General features: G+C 34.8%; 1 protein-coding gene across 4 annotated transcripts in view; it reads left to right on the top strand.

Annotated features, from left to right (window-relative positions):
• The window catches only part of PPM1A (protein phosphatase, Mg2+/Mn2+ dependent 1A), a 39,147-nt gene that overhangs the window by 13,794 nt on the left and 11,286 nt on the right, over positions 1-14,067 (top strand). The window contains exon 2 of one of the 4 annotated variants that reach the window (XM_055304577.1): positions 11,740-11,791. The exons of 2 other annotated variants lie outside the window; for them this stretch is intronic. The gene's annotated coding sequence lies outside the window, so the exon portion shown is untranslated. Of the gene's footprint in view, positions 1-5,554; positions 11,792-14,067 lie in introns of those variants that run through there. One more of the 4 variants, XM_055304575.1, reaches the window with a different exon arrangement.

The raw sequence follows: 14,067 nt of genomic DNA, 5'->3' as shown, positions 1-14,067 counted from the left end.
GTTGAGTAGGGAGCCCGACATGGGGCTTGATCCCAGGACCCCGAGATCATGACCCGAGCTGAGGGTAGACACTCAACCGACTGAGCCACCAGGCTCCCCAGGATACTGAATTTGTGAACAGAAGAATAAAACTTGGAGATTGCCTAGGAGAGAATAAGACCTAGAGGGAAGAAAGAAAAGGCAAAAATGTCATGCAGTAGAAGATAAGAATTTTAAAAAATTTTCCCTTCTGAACTTTTAGTTTTAGTTATCATGTCAATGAAGCACAAATGAAATCGCACATTCTGGTAAGGTTTAGTACCCTTGACATACTTTCTTTCCAGAACTCTGTATAGGAATTTTGAAGCTGAACTATAAGTCATGTGTTATTTTTTTGGGTTATTTGAAGATGTTCAGGTTTGAACCAGTGTAGCATGGGAAACCATTATCACCTTGGGATACTTTGGAGAAATCCCACAGAGAATTGAATGGCACTGTCCCCTGAGGGTTTTCAAATTGAAGGGGTAAAATCCTATTCTGAGTGCCTCCATACTCAATGGACTACTTCAGGGATCTAGAATTAGCACGAAAGAAAATCTTTTTTTTTTTTTTTAAGATTTTATTTATTTATTTATTCATGAGAGACAGAAAGAGAGAGACAGGCAGAGGGAGAAGCAGGCTCTACGCAGGGAGCCTGACATGGGACTCGATCCTGGGTCTCCAGGATCATGCCCTGGGCTGGAGGCGGTGCTAAACCGGTGGACCACCAGGGCTGCCCTTCGAAAGAAAATCTAATTTGATTTGGTCAGGGGCCTTCTGGTTGGATTAGAATTGTTAGCGGGGATTTTAGGTACAATCAGTAAAAGTGCCTCCAAAGAGCTGTAGTCATACATATAGCAACAAAGTAGCAAAATCCTGTAATAAGCAAACTCAAAATTTGGGAGAAGGGGAGTACAAACTAATGGGAACTGTTTGTACTTCTATTTTACACCTTGGATGATATGTTTAAAACCTCGTAATCAGGTCCTTATCAGAATATTGCCTACAATATTTTGTGTGTAACTTTCTAGAGGAGCAGGTGATGAAAATACTTAATTTTTTATAACAATGAGATTCATTATTTAACATATAAAATTTATCTGATTTATTTTTTTCACCCCCAAACCTGGGTTTGGTGGGCTTTTTATTTATTTATTTTAAGAGTTAAGAGATTTATTTATTTATTTATTCATAGAGACAGAGAGAGAGGCAGAGACACAGGCAGAGGGAGAAGTAGGCTCCACACAGGGATCCTGACGTGGGACTCGATCCAGGGTCTCCAGGATCAGGCCCCGGGCTGCAGGCGGCGCTAAACCGCTGCGCCACCAGGGCTGCCCTGTTATCTGATTTAAATGAATGTTTTTAGTTTTGGAACCCAAGTTTACAAAGTATGTGTGTAATTTTTATATGTGTATGACAAGTCTTTCTACTCAAAAGAGCTCTATACAAATCTTCATAACTTTAGGGAAAGCTGAAGACCTACTGAGCAACCCAAAGTAAAAAGCACTTCTGGATGAGAACTAATGATATATATTCTTAGCCCTATGAGCTGTAAGCTTAATGGGCCCTATAGGAAACTTGTACCTCTAAAGTAAAGATGTACAAATTTAAAGATTGCTATGATTTAGGTATATTAAGAAAATGAGGGCACCTGGATGGCTCAGTGGTTGAGCTTCTTTCTACCTTTGGCTCAGGTCCTGGTATTGAGGGAGGGAGCAGGGAGCCTGCTTCTCAACTTCAGCCTATGTCTCTGCCTCTCCTGTGTCTCTCATGAATAAATAAGTAAAATCTTAAAAAATAAAATGAGATACCAGAAGAGCATTAGTTAAATGAGATTAAGCTGTGCCTTACAGAGTAAGGTACCATTTTTTTCCTGGTGTTTTCTGATTCTCTCAGTAGAATAAATGTTGACTTAGAATATATAGACTTGTGCTACTACCATAGCCATGTTCTAGGGAGTTGACATCAACAGAGAGATTAGTTAATAGTTCCTGGGCTTTCAGGGGCACTATACAAAGTCCAAAAAATTTCTTAGGGCTACTTTTGTGGACTATATATGCTACTTAATATTGTTGGAGAATTTGATTTTTTTCTCCTTCCTCTTTCCCCTTATCGTTTGGCTGTAGGTTTTTTGAAGTGAACATAATTTTTTTTTTATTTCTTCAATTCAGTGAACTAAATTTATTGCATTTGTTTCTAATCTCTTGTCATCCTTTGAAATTTTAGTATCAACGATTTTTAATTCTTAATTTCCAAAAGTGGTATTTAATTCTTTCCCAATTTTCCTGGTGAATTTTTAAATAATATCTTCTCATTTTCCTATTTTTTTTGGCGTGTGAAATCTTGTTAAACATTTCACACATGGTTATTTTATATCTTATATTTGTTAACTCCTCCTGGCAACCTGTTTCCTTGTATATTTTGTGATTTTTTTTTCTTTGAGCTCATATTTTATTAAAAATAACATTCCTTCAACATCCGTATAACTCTACAATTTTATTTCCTCTTTTGGTAGCATGAAAAAAGTTTTCTTTTTTATATTTCATACCTAATTTAATCAGCCAAATATTTCACTGTCCTTACCTGTTGTACCTCACTCCTGTATTTACCTTTCTTTTTGCTAAGATGTATATCTTTTAGTAATCTTTCCCTGAAAGTATGTTTTATACATTACTTTCCTTTTTTAGCAAATAAAGAATTCTTGGTTAGTAGGTTCCCCCCACTCCCTTCCTATTAGTACTCTCAAGATAATTCATTGCATTATGAAACTTGGATCTCTGAGAAGTCTGATTTCTACCTAGTCGTTAGGCTTTTGTATGTAATTCTTCTCTCTATAGCAGTTTTTTAAATGATTACTTTTCTGTATTCTGTCACTACTATTTACTGTGTGACTTTGGGCGAGTTCTAAACAGAGATGAGGAGATAGTATCTGTAATATAATAGGAGTTGTAGCAATGATTATGTTAATATATGTAAAATATATGCAGGACAGAGCCCTGTTTTTTGAGTGTGGCATATTAGTATTTGTTCCCCTGTACTTGACAACCCTGAACACAATCCCATGTGCCTAGGTATGTGTATGTTGGGCTATATGGAGGTACTCTTTGAAATACATTGTGGATCTAAATATGCATATCTTTCTTCAATTCTAGAAAATTCTTTGACCTTTATATTGTCCTTTTTTCTGAAGATTATATTTTTAAGTAATCTCAATGCCCAACATGGGATTTGAACATACAACCCTGAGATCAAGAGTCGCATGCTCTACCCACTTAGCCAGTCAGGCGCCCCTTTATTTTTGAATATTGTTTTACCAGTATTCCTCTTTAATTTCTGTGTTATTTTCTAGGCATTTCCTAAGTATCATTTTTTCAATTTACAAACTTAACTCCTTGACTTTATAAAGCTAGAGTTGTTCTTATTCCTCAATGAATATTTTTCTCCTTTTCAGGTTCTCTCTCTCTAATAGCCACCTATTCTGGTTTGATTTCTCATGTTTTAAATTTTTTTCCTCTATTGTTTTTTTTTTTTTTTAACTTTGGAAGGATCCTAAACACACATTTTAAGTTATTTTCAGATTGTTATTTTTCCTTCTAGTTTGAATTCCTACAATTATTGATGCTGTTGGCTATCATAGTTTTTTTTCCTCATGTGTTTTGGAGTTTGTTTTTGTGTTCTCATATCAAATGGAAGTTTTTTGTTTTGTTTTCTTTGTTTTCACCCTTCTTATCCAGTGTTTTTGCATGTGCCAACATCTTGGCCCTGGGGTGCCTAGTCTGAAACCATGTCTTATATTGGAGGTGTGGTTTCTGATTCTTGATAACATCAGAATCAGGCTTATCTCTCCAAGAAAAGACAGACTAAAAGAAGAGCTATACTTATACTCACTGGGCACCTAACTTCATCTCAACTATAGCTCCAGGTTATGGTTAGTAGTTTTTTTTTCCAGCTCCTTTTATAGGCAACAGAGTTCCTCAACCCCAGGCATGAGTTTCAGGGAGCTTGAGTACTATGCCAGCCTTGCACCAGGCATTTTTAATCTCTGTTACTACTCATATAGGATGTAGACTCTTGTCCATCTCTGTTAGTTGAACCCGGGAGGCACATGGTTTCAGCTTCACAAAAAGCTTTGTATTACAAGAGTTTATCTTTAGCAGGTGGCTTGATCTTCTTAAAGATTTATTTATTTATTCATGAGAGAGAGAGAGAGAGGCAGAAACATAGGCAGAGGGAGAAGCAGGCTCCTTGCAGGGAGCCCTATGTGAACTCGATCCCTGGACCCGGGATCACGCCCTGAGCCAAAGGCAGACACTCAACCGCTGAACCACCCCGCGTCCCTTTGTTTTAAAGTACTTTTGGAATAGAAGGGCACTTCAGAGTGTGAATATAGAAAACCATTTAAGTGGACGTCAATATTTAATATTAATGTGTGTGATACATGTCCTTTAGAAAGGTGGCAGTTTACTCTTCTACCTATGAGAAGCGTATTTTATTTTACTCCTTAGCCAATACTGGACATTATAATTTTTAATTTTTGATAATAAAAAATAAATTTGCATTTACTGGCTACTGAGATTGGTTATTACTCCATGTATTGTCCATTTGTATTATTTTATAAATTGAAGTGCCTGTTCTTTGTTTCTTTTCCTTTAAAGTGCTCATTTTATTGTCTTATTAAGAGACTTTTGTCTATTTTAGGAATATTAACTTTACCATACATCTTGCAAATACTTATTTACAGATATTTGCCTTTTAAGCTTATGAGTTTGGTTTTATAGTGTAGAAGTCTTATTCCTATGGAATTGCTTTTTGTTCCTTTAGAGTCTTCTTTTGCCCAATGCCAAAAAAAAAGGTTACACTTAGAAAGTCCTTTCCTACTATAAGGTTATAGAAATATTTACCTAGATGTATTTGTATGGTTTTATTATAGTACTTCAAAATTAAATCTTTAATTACCTGGTATTTATTTTAAGATGTGTGATAGGGAGGGAAGGATTGAAATAGGCCAGCTGTTTTAACACCATTTATTGAATTTTTGTTCTCACAGTTGTCTTTCCAGAGTCTCAGTTCTATTATATTGATAAATCTTGTAACGGTAGTCCCTCTTAAATACTATAATTTGAAATTAATACTAGAAATGGAAAATGCTAATGTTTTTTTAGAATGTTTGGCTATTCTCAAACATTTATTCTTTCATATAAATTTTGGAATCATTTCATCAAGGTCTGGGAACAAAAAGGCCCAGTTGTGGTTACACTGAATTTATTGATTAATAAAGGGAGGATAACCATCTTTGCAATATTGAATCTTCTTGTCTCAGAAAGAGGAGTGTCTTTTATTCTGAGGCTCTCTTCTTAAAGGTCCTGAATATTTCTTTGATTATTTATTTAGGTATACTTTTATTGGCATCTTTTTATTTTCTAAGTGGTTATTATTAACAGTTTTCTGTATGTAGTCAGATAACCATACTGAACCTTTTTCCTTTTTTTTTTTTTTAAAGATTTATTTATTTATTCATTCAGAGAGAGTGAAGAGAGAGGCAGAGACACAGGCAGAGGGAGAAGCAGGCTCCAGGCAGGGAACCCGACATGGGACTCCATCCCGGGTCTCCAGGATCACACCCCAGGCTGCAGGCGGCGCTAAACCGCTGCACCACCGGGGCTGCCCTGAACCTTTTTTCTTAATAATGTTTTAGATTTTGAGTTTCCCATCACACAGTTATTATCCGCAAATAGCAATTTGATCTCTTCTCATAATTTTATTCCTTTTTAAAAAATCTTAACCATATTGATCTCTATTTCTAGACCTCACTAAGTATTAGGGTAAGAGTAGCAGGTATCCTTGTGTTTGCTTCTTTTCTGGGAATTGTTCTAATCACTATGCTTCCTCTTTGGCTTGAAATATATAGTACCGTATTATGGAATAAATTTTATCAGATGAAGAGATGATCATGTAGTTTTTTTCTCTTTGAACTTTTTAAAAAAGATGACATTAATAGGTTGCTGAATGTTGGCTCATAGTTAAATTCTTAAAATGAGCTCTACTTGGTGATTTGTTCTATATGCTTGTATTTTACTTAGGATTTTTTGTATCTATATTAATATTTTTGGACTATAGTTTTATTTTTTGGTACTGTCTTTGCCATTTTTTAATCAGGATTATGGTAAGTTTGAAAAATGAACTGGGAAGCTTTTTTCTCTAGGTAATTTAGGTAATTGGGGCAGTATTATGTTTTTTAAGGCTTGCAAGATCTTGGTTGTGAAATTGTCTGATACACTTATTTTTCATAACTTTATTTTTTTAAAAGATTTTACTTATTTATTCATGAGAGACATAGAAGGCATAGACATAGGCAGAGGGAGAAGCAGGCTCCCCACAGGGAGCCCAATGTGGGACTCCACCCTAGAACTCCAGGATCATGCCCTGAGCTGAAGGCAGACACTCAAAGGCCAAGCCACCTAGGCGTCCCTCATAACTATATTTTAAAAACAATTTAAATTTACAGAAAATTTGAAGAAAGGTAGAGTGAACTTTTGTATTTACCTGAATGACTAATTTTTTTGCCACATTTGTTTTATAAATTTTCTTTTTTCCCTTTGTGTGTATACAATGCATATTCTTTTTGCACACACAAATATATATAAACCAGTGCACAATTGCATATTACACTTTATTGTCATATCTCTGTGGTTTTCTTTAACCTGGAATGGTGGTTCTGCTTTTTTTATTTTGTTTTTCATGAGCTCTAGAGTTCTTTTGAAGGTTAGTTCTTTGGTAACTTTCTCATTTATTTCCAGAATTACTGATCTCTGTTTTGTCACTGCTTGAAAAAAATTTGTTAATTTGTTTTTCCAGAACATTGTCTATTTCCTCCACGTTTTCAATTTTATTAGCAAAGAATTGTACAGTGTGTTTTATAAAAACAAAACAAAGCACCTATGTCTGAGGCAAGTATAGCTTGAGTTCTAATTTTGAATAATAGTTTTTCTCAGACTACCTAATGTTTTATCTCTTTTACTCATTTTTCTCTCATGATATCATGTTTACCTTAATTTTTCTTGATATATTCCTTAATGTATTTCTTTCCTTAGGTCTGTGTGTATGCAAGTGGTTGTTCTTTTTACTTTTTCAGTTGAGATTTAGTATACTGATTATCACTTTTTTACTAAGAAAATGAATTTTCCTGAGTAAGGTTTGGTCACATCTTACAAAATCTGATAAAAGGCTTTACTTATCATTATTTTTTCTAAATATTCTGTAATTGTAAAAATATACAAACTCAATGCAAGGTTGATTAGAAGCTGGAAAGTAATTTCCAGATGTTTGAAGTTTTCTTTTTTCTTTATTGTTACCAACATCTACCGTTTAACATCTACCGTTATTGTTAAAGTCAGATAATATGGCCTGTGTCATTTGTTTTCTTTTTCTTTTTCTTCTTTATGGGGGGAGGGGTACCTGGGATAGGATGGGTGGGAGTATGTTAAGAAACTTTAAAGCTTTTGCTTTCCAATATTCAGTCAAGTTAAATGCTTGATTTTTAATCAATATTTCAATCATATTTGAACAGAAAATATAGTCTTAATTTTAGCACATAGTATTTTTGAGTTTTGAATTATCTGACATAAAAATATTTAGCTCATAAAATTCATAAGTTAAAATTTTAGAGTACAAGCTCATCAATTTTTTTTAAAAAGTCTTATTTATTGACTTATTCCTTATGCTTTTCTTTCTCTGAAGTTAAAGTCACAACCCTTGACTTTTGTTACACAGTTGACCGTTGGACACTATGAATAAAGCACCATAATTACTTATTCACGAGAGACACAAAAGAGAAAGGCAGAGACATAGGCACAGGGAGGAGCAAGCTCCCTGTGGGGAGCCTGATGCAGGAATTGATCCCAGGACTCCCAGATTACGAACTGAGCCAAAGGCAGACACTCAACCACTGAGCCATCCAGATGCCCCTATATGCTATATTCTTATATTAAAATTAGAGAAAAAATGTTAAGAAAATCATAACAAAGGGAAAATACATTTATAGTAATATATTGCATTTATTTAAAAAAAAAAGTGACGTATAAGTAAGTGGACCTGTGCTGATCAGACCCATGTTTTTCAGGGGTCAGCTGTACTTGCTTAAGTGTATTCTGCCCATCCCAAAGTCCTATATATACTATAACATCTCCATTTATTGTATTTCTGGTTTTGATTAATCTCTTGATGGCATTAATCTTTCTTTAAATAGGTTTTTAAAGACCTTATTTGAGTGAGAGTGAACTTGTGCACACTTGCACGCACACACAGGGGCAGAGACAGAGGGAGAAGGAGAGAGAATCCACAGCAGATTTCTCCCCTCAGCATGAAACCTGATGTGGAGCTCCATCCCAGGACTCTGAGATCATGACCTGAGCCAACATCAAAAGTTGGCCACTCAACTGACTGAGCCACCCAGGCGCCCCTGAATGATACCTTTTTAGTGCTGGCATAGTTGATAATAACTTTTCTGTTCTTCACATATAAATGCCACCTTTGCTGGGTGTGGAATTCTGGGACTATCCTCCTTTACTCTCAACATTTTTAGGCATTACTTCATTATTGCATATTGTGACAAAAGTTTGAGCCCAACCTGATTTTATTTTTGTTTTTTTTATTTTTTATTTTTTTGGACTGTTTCATTTGAGTTCTTGTATTCTTAAAATTCATTATCAAACTATACTTTGGTGTTGGTTATTTTCTATTAAAATTACTACTTGATGAACACTTTCAATCATCAATTCAAATTTTCCCTCAGTTTAGGATTAATTTCTTTTTTCTCTAAAGTTTTATTTCTTCTCCATTATTTGATTTTCTTTTTACAGTATACTAAGTAAATTGTTGGATCTGCATTGTTTGTATCCTTAACCTACTTCTATCTCTTTATTCTTAACTGCATACAGGGTGAGTTTTCTCTTACTTTGAATTTTACCCCTTGCAGATTGTTTTCTCTAGGTTCTTTGCTCATTATTGTTTTACATGCCATTTAAAATATTACAATAATTTTTATCTCTTAAATTCTTTCCTTAGCCCTATTAATACTTTTATACTCCAGTTTCTTATTGTCATACATATTCATTCTCTTACCTACCATTCTAGAGGGCATCATTCCAAAAGTGTTGGCAGGAATGTGTTCACTCTGGAGGCCTTAGGGAAGAATGCAGCATTCCTTGGATTGTAGCCATATATCTCTTGTAATCTTCAAGGCCAGCATCTTCAAATCTCTTCACATCATTTCTCCTCTGTGACAATTCTTGCTTTGCCTCTTTATACGGACACTTCTGATTGCATTTAGGGGCCTCAGTATAATCCAAAATAATCTCCCTATTCCAAGTTTCTTACTAATCATGCCTGCAAAGACTCTTTCCAAATGAGGTAACATTTATGGGATTGAGACCTGGTACCTTTGAAGCCATTATTCAGCTAATTACAAGTATCATTCTGTTTTGCTTCTCTGAGATGAGGTAGCCACTTCATGAAAAATCAGATTAGAGTAAATCCTTATGGATTGAATGCTGTTACAGTCACAAGCATTGTCCTCTTTATCAAATGATGTAAGCTCACATGCCATGTGGTCAATAAGGAGGAGTAGTAGGAACTCTGGAGAACACATGTTCAGGGGCAGGGGCTAACAATATATGTGAAGATCAAATTCAGGCTACCAGTTTGTAGTCCTAGTTGGTAGCTGTTTTTTTCTTTTTTCATTCTCTGTAAGTTGATTTTTCTGTTGTAAAATAATTTTATCTCATAATATTTAGTATTGGGAATAAAAAAATTTTAATGGAATTCATCAGCATGATTTTAGACTGAAATAGTATTTACTAATGCCATTTACCTAGGTATTCTTAGAACTTTAGGCTTCTCATTTCAACATTTCTCAGAACAAGGTAATTGTTCTGAAAATGGTTAATCAGGGTTGTTTATCAATGAACAGAGTTAGAAATTAAGCTAAAGGATTTGTCTAAAGTCACATATTGGATGCATCTATAACTTTTAAGTTTAATCTTATAAAAGCTATTTCCATTTATAGACATAAAATGGGGGTCTCCTTAGTAGTAATTTGGATAAGTAGGCAATTTTGCAATTTCTTTTTACTTTATATGTGGGTTTTGTTTTTTTTTTTTTAGATGATTTTTAAGAAGCAGGTTATTTAAGAGAAACTAATGACACATCATAGAGATGAACATAGTTTTAAAACACAGTGAGTAGATATTTGCTTGGCTGGATTTCTCATTTAAAAAGTATGAGTGTATACTTTGATCCTTGTGTATCTTAAAATATCATCTGGTTCCCTTTCCTTCATACACATGAATAGTAGTAGTTCAGACGCCAGCATAAAGTGAGAAAAGGGCTTAGGTCTAAGTCTTGAATGTCAATATTAATGGCTTGGAAGATGAAGATGGGCCTGCAAAAGGAACAAGAATGGAAAAGCTAAGGGCAGGAGGAAAGTGGAGTGTGTGTAACATCTTGAAAAGCCAGTGGGAAGTTGGAAGAGGGAGTATCGAATGCTGTTGTAAGAGTCAGTGAAATCAGGACTAAAAACGTTCATTGGATTAAGCAATTTGGAGGAGCTCATTTGGTGGAATAGCCGGGCAACAATGTGGAGCATCAACACTTATTTTTAAGAAGTTGAATCACAAAGGGAAGGGAAAGGCAGGTAGCTAGAGAAGAAGGAGTCACATAAAGACCAAGTCTGTTCATATATAAGCATTAGTGGGCAGTGTAGAATAAACATTTGGTAGTAGTAAAGAGTTTATATCCCACAGCCTACTGCACATGACTTGAATTTTGCCATATTATGTACACTGCCACCTATACTGCTAGTTCCATTTTTTTCCCTCTTTCCCCAAGGAGCTCCTAGTCTCTCATACATAGTTTTTTATCCCCCTCTTAATTCCCCCTAGTCTTTAGAATATAATTTCTCTACATTGTTTACATATGTCTATTTTGTTCTTTGTTTAGGGAGCCTGGAGGGGTTCTGTATTAGACTGTGTCCCCATAGGTAAACAGAGAAAGACCTTGTATGGTTTTACTCCTCAGTTTTTTTGCTAAGAGACTGCTCAAACTGTTACTTGAATGATTCTTGTTTTGGGGCTAATATGTCACTTAAGGATCTTAACAGTTGACTATATAGAGCTTTTATGGGGCGGGGGGGGGCAGGATATTTGAGCAGATTAAACCAAATGACAAGGTTTAAGATTTTTTGCTATGATTATGGGATCAATTTTGCTTAATAAAAACCTGTGAATGAACTTTAATGAATGACTTCCTGGCCCAACCTTAGAATTTTTCAATTTAGGAGTTAGTTTGGTTTTCAAAGACAAAAAGCGTTCACTAAATTTTCTGATTATATCAAAGATGAATTCAGTCTTGTGATTGTCATAGTACTTTGTTTTGAAAAGTTCATATCAACTGATAAGCTAGTGTTGTGGTGAGATCCATCCAGCATGTGCTCAGAGTAGATTTAAGACGAAGCAACTCTAGAATTTCTCTTAGAAACTAGCTTAAGCTTTCATGGGCAAATTGAATCTCCTTGGATTTACTATTTATAGATATATGCCAACTTAATAATTTGACTATATAATTAGTAGTCCACTTCTGGAAGATGACTATGTAAACATAGTATTTATAAGTAAGTAGTTTCTGGTAAGTGTTGTATTTGCATAACCATCTGCTATATTTATGTAGCTATTGTTGGCTGCTTCACTTGGATTCTACAAATTACTCAGAATCCCAGGAGGTAAGATTTCTGAATTGTCTATTTTCACTTTGTGAAAGTTCAACCACAAAATTATTAATTTGTCCTTGATGTATGTAGATTTTTATATTTGCTATGGACCTGTACCTAAAATTTTATCAGATGGTTGACTTGGTTTGTTACGTATTTACATTTCTAATACATTTTTTCAAAGTTTGGGTTTTGTTTTTAGGAATTTTACCCTGTTTATCTTCAAAGAATTATTTATTTGATAGTTTTATATATATATCTGGAAAATAGCTACTGGACTTTTCTGCAAAAGAAAATAATAAGTTCCCTATTAGGTAATATCAGAATCCAGCTGTGACTATGTGTGTAGAAATGTAGTAATAATTAGTTTGTTTGCTGAGTGCCTTATTTTTGCCTACCTCATTTAAACCTTGAAGCAACATTCAGAGGTAAGTATAAGTATGTTCGTTGTACAGATAAGGAATGCTATATTAGTAGATATCAAGCATCTTAAGTGTATCTCTCTCCTCTCCTTTAGCCTAGCTAAAGGTATTGAGGTACAGAGATGAGGCAAATTGCTTTTGACCTTCAGCAGATGACTTAACTTCATGATGGCTCAGTCATCATCTAGCTATTTATCTATCTGGGCATCCCATCTAATCTTTTCTACAGATGCACAGATGCCTAGGTTCCAACCCTATCCTGGAAATTCCGATTTGTTAATTATAATTTTTTGAAAAGTCCACAAATAATTCTTTTGTATATCCATGATCAAGACCATTGTCTTAGTAGTAAATGGTACTTGAATTAGAGTCCTGATTCCTCTAAACTTACCAGTTGAGTAACCTTGGCCAAGTTCTTTTGTCTTACTAAGATTCATCTATAAATTGAAGATATATTATTACCCACTTTAGAGGGTTGTTGAGAATGAATGAATGATTTAGAATTATTCTTAAATATTGTCTGCTATTAAGATATCATCATTATGTTATCCTTTGTCCAATCAAAGCACTCACTCTTATCATAATAATGTATACCAACTTGATATCTGGTAATCTAATCATAAAGATTAGATTTTACCCTCATAAAGAATGATGGCTAGTTTTCATTATTTACCTTCATTAGTGGAATTGTACTGGGGGACAGAGGAGTAGGCAGGAGATTGTTTTATCACACCAATCAGCCAGACTTCTCTCTTGTGTATTAGTTTGGCCCTGGTAGGAAAAGAAGGGGGAAAAGGTTACTGGGAAACTATTACCTTCCTAAGGAGTTTTTCTTACCCTTTTTCTCCCAACTTCTTCTCAAAGCTTAGCATCACTAGCATCATCAATCCCTTAGTCTCATAACTGCATCCTGATTTATCTAGGTACTTTTACCTACCCATACTTCCCCTCACCATTTTACCTCCATTAAATTTAATTCTGTCCTTCTTTTAGATTGGTTTGAGTTCAGTTGTGACTTATTTGATGACTTTGATCCCATGTCTCTACATTCCTAGGCTATTACTCAAGTAAAGGTCAACCTAAATTTTAACCAGCTGTCTCTCTGTGTTGTATGGGCCCATTTCAGACCAGAATTTTTAGCTTTTGATTATTGGGAAAGGATTAGATAGCTCAGCTTTCCGGCTTGTCCACGTGGCTGTTCCTAGACCCTCTAATCTCCTTTACTGTTTATACCTAATGGTCATAGAATATAATAATAATGATACATGTGATTACTGCTAAGTTGATAGAACAGTAGATCACAATAGGTTGATTTTGTTATATATAAAAAGCTTTGTTGTGTGCATATATAATTGCTTTGCACTTTGGCAGTTGAGGTTGTACTCCTTATTGTAATTTAATAACTAATAGCTTTTTCAAAGACTGAAAAACCTTTGGAAAAGGTAGAATTTGAACTAGATTTTGCAAGATGGATACACTTTTTTCTTTAAGTAGGGAGGGGGGTAAGGGTTTCCAGTTAAGGGGATTGATATGAGCAGACACTTAAAGGAATGAGTGTGCAAATTTGGATCATTGTGAGTAGATCATTTTTTTACTTTTTCAGAGAGTTCATATATTAGGAACAAAACTGTAGGTAGTTGAGAATAAAACTAGAAAATCCTAAATAATCAACCAAGATGCTTTGAATTAGTAGGCTTTTGGTATGTTGTGAATTCATTTGGCTTTTTCTTGATTAACATACACATACAATTTAGGTCTGAGAGAGAGATTCACCTGTTCATTGCATCCTAAAACACTTGTCCTGGTTCATGGAAACTGATAACCACTGCCAGTCTCCTTTCTACCTCAGGTGGTTGTTTCTGGTGG

This window comes from Nyctereutes procyonoides, unplaced genomic scaffold (assembly GCF_905146905.1).
Source record: "Nyctereutes procyonoides isolate TBG_1078 unplaced genomic scaffold, NYPRO_anot_genome, whole genome shotgun sequence".
In the NCBI taxonomy this organism is placed as follows: Eukaryota; Metazoa; Chordata; class Mammalia; order Carnivora; family Canidae; genus Nyctereutes; species Nyctereutes procyonoides.
The sequence above is the reverse complement of the archived record's forward strand: the minus strand, read 5'-3'. Positions and strand labels throughout refer to the sequence as shown.